At 39.5% G+C, this 18164-nt stretch overlaps 1 protein-coding gene across 1 annotated transcript in view; it reads left to right on the forward strand.

Moving 5' to 3' along the window:
- Positions 1-18164, forward strand: part of LOC105293881 (LIM and calponin homology domains-containing protein 1-like) — a 244320-nt gene that overhangs the window by 6634 nt on the left and 219522 nt on the right. The window lies entirely within an intron of this gene.

Consider the following 18164-nt stretch of genomic DNA (forward strand, 5'->3'; position numbering starts at 1 on the left):
ACGAGATCTCACCTGGGAACAGTTTTGTTGTTGAGTTCAGCCAAGAGGCAGGTCCTTCCAGGAGAGGAGGTTGGCGGCCTCCCCTGCAGAGCCTCAGGCCCCATGCTAGGAAACTGAAGAGTCTGAGCGAAGCACCACTGTGACTTCTGGAAACCTTAGCTTGTAGTTGGCATCCCTGTCACCTACATTCCAGTCTAACTGTAATCATTTTGGCCTTTATTTTTATGGTTGAGGACTGAATCACTTAATACAGATTGATTTTTGACTAAATTACTCTCATTGGCACTAGATTTTCTTTTTATGCCCATTTCACTGTTCTTTGATTTAGAAAAATGTACAATAATTTTTACCCTCTTGTGTTCGTAAGGATGTGTATATGTTTATGTTTAAGGCAAAAGAAAAAAGGGTATTAGATATGATCTTTTATGGGTGGGAAAAAGATGACTTCAGTGCAGTAAAATGAGGAGAGCAAACTTTGTTTTTAAGTGATTGAGAAATATAAAAATAGAAATATAAAAATATTGAGAAATATAAAAATTTGAGGGTTACTAACTAATACAGGAAAAAAAAAAGAGTAGTCCTTGAAAAAATAAAAAAAAAAAAAGAGTGACAGAATATCGGAAAGACTCCTGCCTGTACATGAGGAGATGTTATATCTCTCTCCGCGTGGAAGAATGATGTCATGGAGTTCAGTTCCGCTGTGGTAAAATTCCATGTTTCCAGTACTGAAAACAACACTGCTAAAGAAATGTCCTCATGCAGCCAACCTCAATGGGGTGGCCATCATATTTCAGGGAATTATCTTTGGCGTCAGGGGAAAAATTGAGGTGACATAGTCATATAACATGTACCTAAGGAATATTTTGACTGACATCTTTTCCCACTAAACTTACAGTGTCAGCAAAACTTTATTCCCATATCTGTGCTGGGACCTTAAGAGTAAAATATCGGTTAGGCCGAGAAAGCTGCATGGATTCTGCCTCTGATAGTTACTTTGGTGCAGCTATTGTGGAATGCATCTTGGCCTCCTGGTCAGCCTTAGAAGTTAGGGCCATACTCCACCGATCTATCCCTAAGTAGCCCATTATGAGGCCACGTAAGAATAGGCTTGTACTTGTCTTGTTTTTCTTTTTTTTTTTCAAATAAATGTCAGGGGCAAGAGGGCTTGTGGCTTTTTTTTTTTTTTTTTTGATGACCCAATACTGTTATAAAAAATCCTCAGCCTTATATTTTACCACGTGGGTGCACCAAAGTGAGGAACCAAAGTTATATTTATTGTGATGAGTACACAGCTCTTTTCCTCCCCTAAAACACATTTTTAAAGAAATAATGTTCAAACAATTGTTTTATTCTAATGGTAACTCAGTGAAAGCTAGGATAGGCTTAATCAAATGGTTTAAAATATGAAATAATTATGTAGGATGCTTGGCTATCACTCGTTTCTAAGTTCAGTGTGGTATAAACACTAAAAATAAACTTTAGTGGTGAAAATAAGCATTTAATATGTGAAAGTGTTTTAAAACAAATTTTAAAATTTGTTTCCTAAAAAGTGTTTATTAGGCTCCAACAATGTGCCAGGCATGGTACTAAGAACCAGGGTTAGAAGGTGAACAAAATAAACATAATTCTCTGCCTATGTGAAATGCACAATGTAGTCCGGTAGGGACAGAGAGCTTAAATGATGAACACATAATTACAAATTAGGATAAGCGCTATTAAGACAAAGAATGAGAGGCTTTAGAGAAAAGTGCTGTAGGCAGACAAGGACTCAGTGAAAGTGGTATTTAAGCTAGGACTACTGAAGGGTGCTGAGCAGGGCAATTAGACTGATGCTAATTTACTGAGACAGGGGCTTTTGTGTGCACACAACTCATGCTTTATTGCAATTATGCTTTGAAAAAAGGTAGAAATGCTCTTAAAGTTCTACAGGTGTGTCAGAGTTGTGTGTGTTGTGGTGGGGAGGGTGCGGGGAAGGGAGCTGAGTCAGAAGTTCTCAAATATTCTTGCAGGCCACTCAGAGTAGAGTTTGCATGAAGTACCTCTGTACCTCTTAGGACCAAGTCGCAAATAAATAAAAAACTCTTCTTGGAGAAATGGCAGAGAGGACTTGGGATTTATGTTTGAGCCTGGACTATGGGGTTAAAATTCTTACTCAAATTAGGGGCTGTAGAGGCTGTACTCCATTCTGAGCTAAGAAGGGGTTACAAGAAACCTGCTTGTTTTTACTGAGGGAGTAGAGAAATTTCATGTGAGATTTTGGGTGATGACCTAAAGATATCCTCTGATTTGGGGACTTGTTCCCAAATTGCTCTAAAAGAAGGGGCTTTATAAACTAATAAAGTCACATGCCATTTGGGACCTCCATAAGTTGTAAACTCTGGAGATTTGTGACTTAGGTTTTTTTCAGCACTCAAACCCTCCATCTCTAGACCTCCTTCCTCACGGTCCAGTATGGCTGCTAGAGATTCATCATCATAGCACCTTTCCAGGAAGCAGGATAGAGGAATGGAAAATGAAGAGTGAGTCCTTCCCTTATAAAATGCCTTATAGAAAATTCTTCCTGATACTTCTGCTTCCATTTTATTGCCCAGAACTTCAGTAACATGGCCAATCTTGACTGCAGGAGGGCTGCAGTGTCCCCAGGTGGTAGTCTGGGTTCTCTTCGTTAGGAGAAAGAGAATGGCAGAGACAAGGGCTGAAACCCTGAAACACCCTTTCTCCACTTCTCCAGGGACAAATCCTTTTAAGACTGAGCTTAAATATGACTGCCTGTGGGGCAGACTCCCTGATTCCTAGCTAGGCCCATTAATCCTTTTCTGTGCACACTTGAACATTCACCTCCATTAGAAAAGTTGTCATATTTCATTGTAACAAATGTATGACTATATAGGATCTGCCTCTTTTGATAAATCTCAGAGCCAAGGACAGGGTCTTAGTCATTGTCCTACTCTTTCTTGGTTCATTCTCTCTTCTCCCTGTTAGGGCTCCAAAGCCGCATCCCCACTGGCTGGGTGATTTCTCAGTGAGTGATTTCTCAGTGAGCCTCTGCCTGGCTATAATTGCCTGATTGGCACTTGGACACTGATGTGGCAGAGAAAATAGATTCTGTTGCTGCCCTGACAGGAAGCAAAGTGTTTTTTTATTTAAAAAAAATTTTTAAGATGAATTAAAAAAAGCAGTTTATTCAGTAGTTGCCTGGAGACAGTCAGTGATTGGACACTTGGAAAGTGATTCCACTGTTGGCTCTTAGGTAGGTGATATCAGTTGAAGGAATTATTTAGGGGGCCAGCTCTCTCTTCAGGTTGGACTAGTGTAGGGCTCTCTGCACTTGGAGTTTCTGTCTGCAGGGTCGGAGAGCAAACAACTCTGTTTTTTAACAGAGTATTCTGCTCTGAGACTCTAATCTTCTCTTTCTTTCCTCACCTTAAAGCAGTCAGTCAGCCTTCTCTCTTTCACCTGTTAAAGGAATCCAGATAATTCCTATTTCTTAATATGAGTGGAAGATCAGAGTATTTTTGATTACAGGATATCTAAAAAAAGAAAGCACTGAGGAATTTTTATTATAGTGGTTATCTATATGAGTTCTTATTAGATAGGCATTTTTAAAAGAAAAATACTCCACAAAAACTAATGACCAGTAGCTGGTATTAATAAATGATCATGGCTATGACCATTAGTTGTCGCGACTTAATGGAAACACTGAGAAATAGTATCCTCTCTGCCTTTCTCACAGAAAATAAAAAAAGGAGCTTGTGGAGCTGAATGTTGTCAGCAACCAACAGATGTGGTTGCCGCCTGTTTCCTCAGGAACTTTGCAAGATGTCATAAATAAGAGGGGTGGGTGACAAGTGGAAGCTTGATTCATCATGTTGCAAGAGTTGACAGAATGTGATAATGCAAAGTGATAAAGTGGCTAGTTCAGTGCCAAGTAAAAATAATTATAGTTAACATAACACACACTTCTAGAGCATTTTTCATGTGTCAGTGCTAGTCTAGGTGCTTGTTTGAGTTAATGATATGATTTATATAATGAGGTGATCATCTATAATCTATCTATCTATCTATCTATCTATCTATCTATCTATCTATCTATCTATCTATCTATCTATCATCATCAGCATCATCTAGCTCTCTGTCACCTAGTACATGCCTGGCACATAAGGTTCTTCTCAGGTAAGCACCATTTATGCCCATTTTACAGATAGGAAAACTGGAGCACAGAAATGTTAACTGATTTGCCTGAAGTCACATAGCTAATAAGTGGCAGAGCTGGAATTTGACCCCAGGCAATCTTGTTCCAGAGCTTGAGCTTGGACTGGTAACTGCTGTGCTCTAGAAGTCAAAGCAAAGCTTCTGACAAGATCATGATCCCAGCTAACTATTTAACCAAGCAGATGACCCGCTCCTCCCTCTCTTCCTCCTCTTTCCTTTAATAGCTGTTTATTGTGCATCTTTTTTTTTGTGCATGGTACTGTTAGTTGCTAGGAAACAGTGTCACCTCTATAGCTCCCGAGCACATCTCTGAAGCTGGACCCCTTTCAATGTTTTTAAAAAGACAAATTTTGGCTGGAGAGTGGATGTGACTATGATGAATACCATTACAGAAGCAGAATGAGCATTGCCAATGTGTGGAAGTATTTTTATTCCCTTTGTCTTCACCAACCTCTTTCCTCTTAATTGTGACATGGCTTCCCCTCTGTATTAAAATAGCCTGATGCTGGAGTCTGGGATCTTGGGTTATAAGGGAACTTTTTTTTAGGAACTTCATATTTCCTATCTACTATCAGAAGCCTTGGACATTTCCAGGAGGCACTCCTACTGCCTTTGGAGAGGTAGTGGAATATTGCAGGGATTATTAACATGAGGAAGAAAAACATGTGTATTTAGTGTGTCTCCCTGTCAGGCATTGTGATAGGTGCCCTATAGTTGTCATCCCATTTAGTCCTTGTGCAACATAGATATCCATTGCCCGCTGTTCCAGTTCAAGGTTCTCTACTTTGCCTGTTCCAGTAAGTTTCACTCATGTTAATACTGGCATGCAGGCTGGTTAGGACTCTTATCTGACGTAGCTCCTGGGACTTCAGATGGTCACCTTCATGGTGGTCCTTCTCTTGGCCTATCCATTTGGCACCCCCTGGCCATAGCTCCACTCTTACCTGGCATGGGCCCCTGTGTTCCAAGCAAATACAGTGGCTCTGCTATCATTTATGTTTCCATGATGTGAATTATTGCATATGTAGTTGGTAAGTAGGGGATGATGCTTACTTTATAAGGCACAAGTTACAATGGTTACTGTGAGATTTTTCTTAGCACCTTAATATTTTGCATCACCTCGCTTCATAAGGTATATAATGTCTAATTACTATGTTGTAATTACTATGTTGTACAACTATAATTGAAAAATATTTTGCATCATCAAATAGCAATCATTGAAAACAAAGTAGATTAGGTGAACCAGGGAGGTGATTGCTCCTTGTTCTTGCTTTGGGCTCCATTTGGCTTTGTACATAATAAAAGTTTTAATTTTCCCAGATCTTTCTGCATTTTTATCTTATCTCCATAATGCAGCAGCCCTAGTTGCATGCTTTCTATCCTGTACTCTTGATGCCACCCTACCTTCTTGGCAAAAATCCCACATTTATTCTGTAATAGGAAATAGAAAACATTTTTATTTGTGCTAATAATTTTCATTGTTCTTATTGTTTTTGTTAGTATTTTGGTGCAAATTTGAATGGGATTAGAGCCTTCTCCCCCAATTATATATTTTTCATAAGCCCTGTTATTTTTTAGTGTGTGATTTTGCAAAATATGAGGTTTTTGGTTCTCTGTCTTACTTTGAGACACAATTCATTCATTTTCAGGAATATATATGTTATTTTATAGTAGATATATTTAAGTATTCATGTTTTGTGCAGATTTATTATATTTCTTGCTCACACGCTCATACACACAGATATATAAAATAACATTTTGAAGATGCCTGATGCTGGAGTCTGGGATCTTGGGTTAGAAGGGAATGTTTTTAGGAACTTCACATTTCCTATCTATTATCAAAAGACCTTGGACAGTATTTCCAGGAGAAGCTCCTACTGCTTTTGGAGAGGTAGTGGAATATTGCAGCATTTTTCCCTAGGCATTTTCTGTGGGGTTTGGGGCCTTGGTAGTACTTAAAGCAGCATTCTTCTCCCCAAGGGGGAACTACTAGCGTTATTTGTTGTGGGTGAGAAGCTCTTGGGAGGTGACTTGGACATGAGGAAACTGAGACTTCTGGGTAAGTGGTTTGCTTGAGGATTGTTGATTTCTAGGCTGTTGATATTCATTTGTAGCCTCCCTGCACCAGTATATGTGTATGGGCAATACGTCTCAGTTTGGGGTATCATTTATTCATCATGTATTTATTGAGCTTGTCCTAGAAACTCAGGAGTGTATGAGACAGATATGCCCCTGCCATCGTAGAGTTATATTCCACCAGGAAGCACAGCCCCTGGACACAAAATTCTGTGTGTGATGCCTTTTCAGAAAGGCAGAAAGAGAGGAGCATGTTGTGTGGAATATGGAGGGGGCCAGGACCTCCTTTGGTCTGGGGGACCTCGGGCAGGGCTCTCTGAAGAAGTGCTGTTTAAACCGAGATCCAAAGGATGAGCAGGAACTGGCCAGCCAAAAAGGAGCAGGAAATCGTGTTCTAGGTGAAGGCTGCTGGCTATGCGAAGACTGTAAAGAAAGAGTCAGAGGAGCCCAGTAAGATGGGAGCATTGTGAGTTAGGTTGAGGAGGGTACAGAATGGAGCTGGAGTGGGTATCAGGAGGGCTACTCAGTCTTGATGTAGAAGGTAGGGGTCCCCAGTGCTGCCAGAACTCTCTCAAATTACCAGAGATCATGAAAAAAAAAAAAAATAAGATGACCAAAATTATAGCTTGGTCAATCCTATTTTAAGCATTTAACTTCTCAACCATCCTGTGAGCTGGAATAAGCTCTTATTATTCCCATTTTGCAGAGAAATAAGTAAATGAATGGCCAATGTCACATAGTCATTAGATGGTTAAGCTGATCTTTAAACACAGGTAGTCAGGCTGTTTTATCTGTGCTAGTAAACACCACGCTATGGGGTGTGACACAGACTCTTCACCAAGGGTGTCCATGAGGGGGATTGGTGAGGGGGAGCAGTAGTGAAGAGTTGGTGAGGTGGGGTTGGGGGTTGCCTAAGGATGCTGGAGGCCACTGTTAGCTTTAGACATATTTTCAGTGTTAAAAGAAACCCCCTAAATGAATCTCTTCACTCGATACACTGCTTGATAGTTGCTGCCAACTGGAAAGAGAGATCTTATTCAAAGGAGTCTCCAGGACTCTACTAACCCCACATTCTAATGTACATGAGGACCTCAGTTCCCAAGGAGCCTGGTAGACCCTGGGGTTGCTCTGCTATAAGCCACTGACTTTTAACTTTAATCAAGAGTTGTGAACTGTATGATGTGTTAATTTTTTTTTTCATTTGGTTTTAGATGAGTGTGTGTGTAGTAATTTTTTCATTCAAAAATTTTTTTTGCTTCTATGTCTTGGCTACTGTGAAAAAAGATGGTTTATGGCTCATTGAAAATCTGACCAGGCTGACTCAGCAGCTCAGTGATATCAGTAAGGACCTGAATTCTCTCAGCCTTTCAACTGTGCTGTGCATTGTGTAGTTTTATGCTCAGGCTTTACATAGTGTGTCCATGTCTGCCCTGTGCCACCCCAGCAAGTCCAGGCTTTTCCCCTTGAGGGCTCACTGGGCAAGAGCAATTTCCGTCTTCACATTTTCTTTATACCCTCTTAGCAGAGAAAGGGTACACGTCCCTCATTTATGATCCTCTGGAGAGTGGAAGAGTTGATTAGCTTAAGCCAGTTAGGGTACATCCCTAACAAAGGTTCTGGCTGCTACCCAACAAAGAAGTGGTGAATTTTCTAAAGGAAAATCTGGAAGAAGTGGATGCTGAGGCCACCAACCTATGTTACCAATATTTAATTAAAATGTGATAATATATAGTAGGGTCCCTAACCCCCAGGCCTTGGACTGGTACTGGTCCTTGTCAAGTTAGGAACCGGGCCACATAGCTGGAGGTGAGCAGCAGGCCAGTGAGTGAAGCTTCATCTGTATTTGCAGCCGCTCCCCAGCACTAGCATCACCACATCAGCTCCGCCTCAGATCGTCAGGCATTAGATTCTCATAGGAGTACTGGTCCCTGGTGTCAAAAGTTTGAGGACCACTGAGCTATAAGATGAATAAGGTCTGAGGACCTAATGTATAACATAGTGACTATAGTTGATAATATCGTACTGTATAATTGAAATTTGATGAGAGAATAGAACTTAAATGTCCTCCCCTCCACACACACACAAAAGTGAGGTAATGGATATGTTAGTTAACTAGATGGGATGAATCTTTTTACAATGTATACGTATATCAAATTAGCATGATGTATACTTTAAATATCTTACAATTTTATTTGTCAATTATATCTCAGTAATGCTGGAAAAAAAACATTAAAAGGTCCATCTTGGGTATTTGAACTCTCTTTTCTTCCCAATATGTATGGACCTTATAAGATAGCAGCTCTTAGAAAATGTTAGAAATGAAAGTATCCAATACCAGGGTCTGATTTGTTTTCCTCATTGAATTTCATATTCTTTGAGTAAGATGTATTTTTTGGAGCTTGATGCGTAGAAATAGCAAAGCCATGCAGTTGTTCGCTGGACAGTCCGGGGCTGGAGGATATTCGGCTCTGTGCCTGCACTCTCCCCAGGCATGTGGGGCCCTTCTAAAAGTGGATATGGTGACTGTCACTCACTGATCCTCTCGTTGAGTGACCCAGATTGGCACAGCACAGCTGGGTCCTATGCAGAGCCTGTACGGGAAAGAGGTAGGTAAAAATAAAAAGTGATTGAACAACTTAGGTGGAGTCGGGATATTTGAAAGTTCATTGGTAACTTTGCTAGTCCTTGGTCAGATTTTGACTTTTTTTTTTTTTTTTAAGGAGATAATGGTTAGAATGATGGTTTTCTAGCTGTCTTAGATTTGGTAAAAAAGTTTCATATAGCACAGCAAAACAAAGTTCTGGGGCGCTTTTACTATATGTGGAAAATATGGTTTTTAAATTTAGAACATTTTGTGCTTGACACGAGTTTCTTTTTTATCCCATTATTCAATATTTAAGTCTTTAATAAACTTTTCCCCCCAAAACATGTCTTTTATGGAGTTACTCTCTGAAATAAGACTCTCTCTCTCTCTCCCCCCCTCCCCCTCTCTCCCTCCCTCCTTTTCTCTCTCTCTCTCCCACATACACCTTGCCACCTTCTTAATAGAATGAAATGAGCTTGTCATAGTTCTTTTGCAAAATACAGTTTTCTTTGTTATCTAAAAAATGAGTAACTGTTTAAGTATGGTGTCAATTATCCAATGGGAATAGTTTTTCAATCTTGCCATTTTTGGGGGGATTTTGACATTTGTATTTTTTAAACTGTGGATTCGCTAATTTTTGAAGTTCTGGTCTATATTAATGAAAATTTTGAGATTTTATTTTAGCATTTGACCAAGAGATTATTATTATTATTATTATTTTTAGCACAAATGAAGATTCTATATCATGTTTTTCTAGTTACTGGTAGCTTTGAACTATGAGACTTTTTTTTCCTCGTGAATGCTTTGTGGCTTTTAATGTAAGCATCTCTCTGTGATCTGTAGACTGAAAATTAAACCCCCAAATGGCCTTTGTCTTGCAATAGCACTATAAAAGAATAGTAAACATTTTATATAAAATATATGGGAAACGTGAGTATAACTTATTTTAAAAACAAAATGATCTTAATGTGCCCTCATGGAGACACATTTCTGAAAACATTTTTTTTTTTGCAATATTTATGTCATCACGCTACTTCTGATAAGTTCTTTTAATAATTTCTTACATTTCCATTCATTAAGTTACCCATTTACAAAAATCTAAGAGACTGCTAATGGCTATGGGTTTCTTTTGGGGGTGATGGAAATATTCTGGAATTAGATAGTGGTAATGGTGGCCATTTATTTATAGTACTTAGTGAAAATACTAAAAAATACCTGAATTACACACTTTAAAATGGTGAGTTTTATGGTATGTAAATTATATCTCAGCAACAGAAATCTGTTAACAGCTTTTAACATTCTAAGCACTGTTCTCAGCCCTGAAGCATTTAAACAAACACATGAAATTAAACATCTAGGTATACATATTAGTTCTTGGTACAGTAGTTGCACTGTAATAAACAACTGCAATGCTGTGGCAGATAGCAATAGCGTGTTTTTTTTTTTTTCTTGCTTATGGATTCAGGGGTCAGCTGGAGGGGTTCTGCTTCAAGCTCTTGGTTAGCTGCACTTGGTTTGAGGCTGTAGGTTGGGTTTGTGTTTGCTTGGTGTGTGTGTGTTCTTCTTGGACCAGAGGCTACCTGGGAATGTTATCTTCATGGCAAATGAATGACAGGTGCATCAGAGCCCAGCCAAATCATGCACTGGATTTAAAGTCTCCATTTGCATCACATCTATCACATTCCACAGCCAAAGCAAGTAATGTGGCCAAGTCCAAAGTCAGTGTGACAGGGAAAGACATTCTGCTTACATGGGAGGAGAGGGAAGTGAATACTTTTTGAGTAATGCTCCACTCTATCATAAAGTGTTAGGAAATGAGTCTTTGCAGAGTTCCTGGGAGCTACAAAGGAAGAAGTGAACATTTTTCCTTGGGTAGATATCAGGATCTTTGAGCAGATAGGCATTGGATTGAGTCTTGAAAAATGAGTAAGTATTGCCACTTGGATGGGGAAGGTAAGGGTGAGGAGAGGTGAGAGTAAGGGCTGGAGAAGGGACTAGATTATGAGAATGGATTGAGCAGAGGCATAGAAGTTTGCAGTAGCAGGGTACATTTAGGAAGCAGCCAGCCTGGAGAAGGCCGCTGGGAGAAAAGACTGGGTGTGTCAGTATGCCTTGTGCCGTATGGTTTGGTGCTGGTACTAAAAGTGGGCTGGGCTCTGGAGTGAGACAGCTTGACTCAAATTGTCATTTACTAGCCCATGTGACTATGTGGAAATTACTTAGCCTCTCTGTGCCTTAGTTTTTTATCTGTAAAGTGGTAAGGGTATTTTCAGTATTTATCTCATGAATTATGTTTAGAATTAAAAAGTTAATACACGTTAGCATCCAAAACAGCGCTTGGCATACAGTCAAGTGTTCAATAGGTGTTAACTGCTATTAGTATTTTTTTTGAATGGAGTTTAGTTTTTATTTGCAAGCAAAGAGGAATAACTGAAAAGTAAGGAAAGGACATAACTATTTTATGTTTTGGAAAGATGACCATGGTGACAATATAGGAAATGATTATGGTGACCAGTACTGAAGCAGGCAGGCCACAGTGTTGTTGCAGGAATATAGACAAGAGGTGATGATGGCAACAAAAGTGAGAGCAAATGTGAGAGATGTTAGGGATGCAGAATTAATGAGATTTAGTGACCAAACAGGTGTGGGAAGTAAGAGAAATGGAGAAATTGAGAGTGGCTCCCAAATGTATGGCTTGGTCAACTGGGTGGTATGATTTTGCAAGGTAAGGAACATAGGAAGAGGCATGATGTGAGGAGATAGAGGACGAGTTCAGGTTTGAATGTGTTGAGGAACCTATGAGATAATCAAGAGGGTTTAAGAAGCAGGGTCCTTTGGCTATAAGAGTTAGGAAGACAGTGTGAACTCTTTGAAGTTATGACAATGATTGCAGTGGTTCAAGGCTTGGTAGAAGTACAAAAGCCAAGAGACGGAGTGTAGATTATTATTTCATGGTGCTTGATAATGAAGAAGGGAGACAGCAGTAAATAGCAGGGAGAGAGAAACATAAGGTTGCAGTAGGATTAATTTTGTCCTCTATTTAAGGATGGGAGAGACTTGACCATGCTAGGAGACTTTGAGGAAGGAGGATATGGGGAGACATTGATTATATGTCAGGAAGAAACAGTAAGTGATAAAACAAGGTTCATGAGACATTACAGAGAGGAAACTGAGAATAGATATAAATAGAAAAAGGGACATTTCTAGATATTTGTCAAGACAACTGTTAAAAGTTTTGTGATGGCATTTTAATTATATATTGCTGTGTAACAAATTAACCCCAAACATGGCAGCTTAAGTCAACACATATGTATCATTTCACAGTTTCTGGGAGTCAGAAATTTAAAAAAGATTAGATGGATGGTTCTATCTCAGAGTCTTTTCTGAGGTTGCAAACAAGGTGTTGACTGGGGCTGCAATCATCTGAAGGCTTGACTGGGGCTGAAGTTCAGTTCTTTGATGGCTGTTGGCTGTTCTTTGCCACCTAGACCTCTCCATAGGGCTGCTTATGTGTCCTTATACCATGACAGCTGAATCCACTCTTCCCCGGCAGCCCAGGCCACCTCACTGAGTGAGTGATTCAAGAGAGCAAGGAGGAAGCTACAATACCTATTAAGACCTGGCCTTAGACTTTTCATGCTTCCATATCTACCACATTCTACTCCTTAGGAACAAGTTACTAAGTATAGCTCACACTCAAGAGGAGGGGAATTAGGCTTCATTTTTTGAAGGGAAGATCATCAAAGAATTTGTGGATATATTTTAAAACAACCATAAATGGCTACAGAATGAACATGTACTTTTAACTGTAAATGCTCATGTATCATGTTTTATGTTAAGATGTTCTCTCTAGATATATTTTCCAAAAAATATCTACTCTTTTAGCTTATAAGATTGTAAACAACAAATGATGTAGGAATAATGAACCACCAAACCTGGAATCTAGGTAGTCATTGGTAATATGCACCATTTATACCTAAACCCATGTTGCCCCATTTTGCTCAGTTGTGAGCCTTTTGTTCAAACAAAATCTTAGAGATTTGAGATTTTCTCAAATTTTATTTTTTACAATAAGTGTTCAGCAGTAATTATTGCCTGCCTATTAGTGGAGAGCTCTAGCTCAGTAGTTCTCAACTCTGACTGCACATTAGAATAACTTGGAAGCTTTTGATTTAAAATGATCTAGATCAGGGCCTGGGTATTGTTATATCATAAAAGTTTTCCCCCAAGTGATTCTGGTGTGTGGCCAGAGTGGAGAACCAGCAGATGATAAAACAAGTGGGTAAGTTGCACAGGACAGTGTTGCTAGATGTAAGATTTAAAACTTATTTTAATGAATATTTTTTTATGGGGGTGTGTGAAGGCATGTGCATCCAGAGAATGTCATATCTTCTGCTAACAACATCATTCCTAGTTCATATGATGGAATAAATGATTAGTATTTCATGGACTCTGGAGAACAGTATGAAATTCTAGATTTTCTAGAAATTCTAGCAAATTTGACAACCATTTCTTTAGGAAAGCCTTCCTATTTTCTTCATCAAATCACAGATATCTCAGGGTATAAGCTCACTTTATAGTCAATGTCCTTTGTATGAAATGCTATCATTCATTCAATAAATAGTTCTCGAACACTTACAAAGTGCCAGGTATTGTGCTAGGCACTGAATGCGCAAGGAAGAATAAGTCACAGTTTCGTGTTTCAAGTGAGCAACTCTCCTTCGAGTGTGGGAGACCAGTAGGCATATGAATAAGAAGAGGCAGAGGTAATAAAATTTTTAGAATTGTTATTAAAACAGCACAGAACCAACCAGTCAGAACAGCCGAATAACAGAGGCACCAGCCATAGACAGTCTGTTCAGTGCATACTGGCTGTCGTTCAGCCCTCAGTGTAGGGAACACAAAGTAAATATTTTAAATACCAAAAGAGGAATGTCAACCAAGAGGGAGCAGAGAGAAGGGAATACTTCTATAATTCCAAATTTGTGTTTTCCTCGCAGAAGGAACAGAATTAGTATGGCTGATTGCACCAGTTCTTTGTCCTGTCTTGTATAGTATCCTTTGCAACATAACTGCAGTTCTTCTTACTAAAGAAATGGGGTCCGCTTCCCTACCGCTTGGATCTGGGGAGGCCTTGTGACTGACTTTGGCCAGTGGAATGTGGCAGAGGTGATGATGCACCAGTTCAAGCTCAGACTATAAATGCCCTGCACAATTCTGCTTGCTCCTCTGCCATCACTACCAGATGCCCAAAACAGACTGTTAGGGGATAAGAGACCATGGACACAGCCAAGTTGCCCCAGTTGTCCCAGATGGGTCCATTCTAGATCAGCTAAAAGCCATCCAACAAGTATTGCAGGGCTTTACAACAGTGGCACTATTGACATTTGGAGCTGGTCAGTTCTTCGTTGTGGAGGGTCTTCCATTTTAGGATGTTTATCATCATCCCTTCTACCCACTAGTGGCACTTAGCTCCCTCCAGTTGTGACAACCAAAAATGTCTTCAGATATCTCCCCAGGGACAAAGCTGCCCTGATTGAGAACTACTGCCCTGGTTTTAAGAGTGTGTCCATCCAAGATCAGTAGAACTATCTAGCTGCTCACCCCAGATAGAGGAACAATAAATGCTTTTGTTGTTTGCCACTGAAGTTTGTGGTTGGTTATTATGCATTATTGTGGAGTAAGCAGCTAATACAATGAGAAAAACATACAGACATGAAAATAGGACCTGGAACTGAACATTTCCAGTGTGGTGGAAGCACACAGAATGCATTTGCAGGTGGAACCAGGGGTTAGTGTGAGATGCAAACAAGGCTGAAAAGCTAGGTTGGGGGCTGGATCTATGGAGATTTTAGATGACTTGACATAAATTGTGGACATGGTTATTCTTGGTCAGAGGAGAGCCATCAGAGCTTTAATTTATGTATTTATTATTTATTTATAACAGAGGGAGTGAGGTTATCAGTCTGTACTGTTGGCAGCAGTAGGAAGGGGGAATTGGAGTCAGAAAGAAGGGTTTTGCAGCAGTTCAAGTAGTACAGAAGGCCTGACGTAGAATGAGTGTAGGTTTGAAAAGGAGGGGATGGGCCAGAGACATTTGAGTATAAAAGTTATACTCAAATGATTACAGCTTGGTAACCTGTACCTTGCTGCCTTTGCACATTTGGCTTCCTCTCTGTGAAATATCCCCTTTTCTCCAGTGTTTAATACACGGCTCAACACTCAGGGAAGTCTTTTTGGTAAAGGCTTCCATGTCTCATGAAGGTAAAGCTATGTGACTCTTACATTGTTCCCCCCCACCCCCCGCCTCATAGGACTGTTTTAATCTTTTCTCAATTGAATTTTCCATTTATATTTTGAGTAATCAGTTGTAAGTCTATCTCTTCCATCTGATCAACTGCTAGTTTATTTATTAAGCATCTACTCTGTGTTTGGTTTGGTGGTGAGTGCTTGGGACAACTGTAGAGAAGTGTATGTTTTCTTGGGCTTATGGTCTAGTGAAGTAGCTCCTAGATCAACAGGCAATCATAGTACATGCTGTGATGAGGAAGGTAAAGAAGGGTACGGGAACATTTAGGGGGGATGCTTAACCTGGAATGGAGGGTGCCAATGAAGGCCTCTTGGAGGAAGGAAATAGCAAAGAGGTAGGGTATGTTATGGGAAGAGTTAAAGCTAGGAAACTGTGGGGTTTATGGCCTTGGATTGAGAGGAAACATAGCACATTTGAAAAACAAGAAAATTCAGCAAAGCTTGACCATGAAGGGCCTTGTAAATTATGGTCAGAGCTATGTAGGGAAATATCATGATTTTTAATCATGGCCGTGCATCAAAGCCACCTTATGGAGCTTTTACTAATACAGATACCTGAGTTCCACTCTAAACCTACTGAGTCATCATTACCAGAATCAGAGTATATGTGGCCTGTGGATGTGTATGTATGTATTTAAAGTTCCACAGGTGATTCTTGTGTGTGGCTGTGGTTGAGAACTGTAGGCTTACATTGAAGAGGAAGGACTGGAGGGAAGGGGCAAGAATGGAGTCAAGAAAACCCAGGAGCACAAAATAATCTAGGTATGTGAGAATGGTGGCTCAAACTAGAGTAGTTCAAGCGGAATTGGAGGAAACACGTAGACTAAGAGATATTTTACACATTAGAGTCAATAAAACTTAAGGCTGGTTAGTTGTCAGGGGATGGAGGAATATGGTTCAAGAATGACTCCTAGGTTTCTGGCATGACTACTGAATGGTAGGTAGTGCTGTTTACTGATTGAGGAAATGTCAGAGGAGGAGAAGGTTTTGTGGGGACAGTAAGGCTTTTAATTTTAGTTTGAGATATTCTAGGGAACTTCCATATTGAATTGTCCACTAGGTAATTGGTTATGAGAGTCTGGAGTTCAGGAGAGATACCTAGTCTGGAGATGAAGAATTGTAGATCATCACTATATATCTGACCCTTGAAGCTATGATAGTGGATGAAATTGACCAGGGAGTAGGTGGGAAATAGAAAGAGAACTGTGAAGAACCATAACATTTAAGGGATGAGTAGAAGAGAGACCAACTGAGAAACTGAGCTTGAACTAGAGAAGTCAGAAATGTTGCTGGAAAACTAAGAGGGTAAAGTCTTGGAAGTTAATGGGAGACATGTTTTCAAGAAGGAAGGGGTGAACACAATTTTCAAATGTCTCCGAGAAGGCAAATAATGAACTGAAAAGCGACTGCTGAACTTGAGTACTGAAGGCTGTTGAGAATCTTGGCTGGAGCTAGTGCATCTGAGTGGTGGAGTCAGAGGCAGACTGCAGGGGAGTGAGCAGTCAGTGGGAGGTGAGAAAATGTAGGCAGTGCAGGTCTTCACATTAGGTTCTACTTTCTTGGTCATCATGGAGTCCTCAGCACTCAAATTTTAAATAAGTGAAAGTGTGGGTGACAGGAGAGGAATGGATCAAGGTTAATGAAAAAATTTTAGCCTGGCTGTTTTGGCGCATAGTAATGGCATTTGCTGAGATTTGCAGCAAAGCAGGAAGAACAGCCTGTGTTTGAATTTGTGTTGAAAATGTAGAAGGGAGAAGATGCAGGTAGGGTTTGGATGTGTTGAGTTTGATGCTCTTTTTCTGATCATTTCGTAAGTAGAGCATTGTCTTCAAAATCCATTCAAAATACTACCAGGGATTACTTGCAATTGACCAAAACTAGGGTTTTCCTTCAACTTTATAAGCTTGGGAATGTGATAGAACTTAAATTTAAAAATAATAAGAAATCTAGGAATTTAAGAAAAAGAATGAAAAAATTCTTTCTGGGTTCAAGTGAACTAGAACTGATGGAAGGGTGAACACATCCTTTTTGGATGAACAGGGTAGACTATCTTTGTTATAGTATTTTCAGATTGCACATTTGATTTTTCAATGTATTTAACTTCTCTTTCCTTTTGAAATTGGGAAAATTCAGTTGTACTCTGAACCAGTGTATAATTGTGATCTGGCTCTGTTCCACTTGGGCAAGCTTTGCTTCCTTAAAGAATGTACTTCCTTCATCTGTTAGTGATAAGCAGGCAAGTGAAGAATTCTTATCTGCATATATGGGTTGAACATCTGTTTCTGTTCCACTGTGTTTCAGTTTAGACTTCTTTGCTAAGAAATTAATGCAAATAAGTAACCCCTCTTTCCATAAATCCATTTTGGATTGAGAGTATTTCTTACTTGAGTACATTATATGAGTAAATTGATAATTCAGAATTTTTTCTCTGACATTTTGAGTGACGCAGAAATCATTGTCATGCTTTTCCCTAATGTCTCTTGCAACAAATTTTTAAAAAATATACCTTTGTGGATTATGCCTACCAAGTTTATCCTATGGGTGTTCAAATATGTTAGAATGCTGTAACACATTTTGTGTATATATAAAAAATATTCCAGAAAGGAGAGCAAAAAATTACCATGGAAACTCAGTAGAATGCCTTTATTTGTTTTTCTGAAAGGAAAATTCTAAAACTGGGTAACTATGTATAAAAGAGCAATGCAGACTGTGTAGCTGGCTTCCAGGAAGTGAGCTCAAAAAAGAATGGATTTGGTGCCCTGTGTGAATCAATGTAATTTAGGATCTCATTTCCCTTTTCTCATAAAGAAGGGTTGTAAAAATGTCCAGCAAATAGCCTGATGAATTTTACTTTGTAATGCAACCATTTTGGAGCCACCTGCATGCATTAGTGTCAAGAATGAATGCAGAGCTGCAAGGATTGGCGGGAGAAGGTCCTTAAAATGCCGTTAAACAATTTTTTTGGTACCTTGAACACTGAAAT

This window comes from Pteropus vampyrus, unplaced genomic scaffold (genome assembly GCF_000151845.1).
Source record: "Pteropus vampyrus isolate Shadow unplaced genomic scaffold, Pvam_2.0 Scaffold79, whole genome shotgun sequence".
Classification (NCBI taxonomy): domain Eukaryota; kingdom Metazoa; phylum Chordata; class Mammalia; order Chiroptera; family Pteropodidae; genus Pteropus; species Pteropus vampyrus.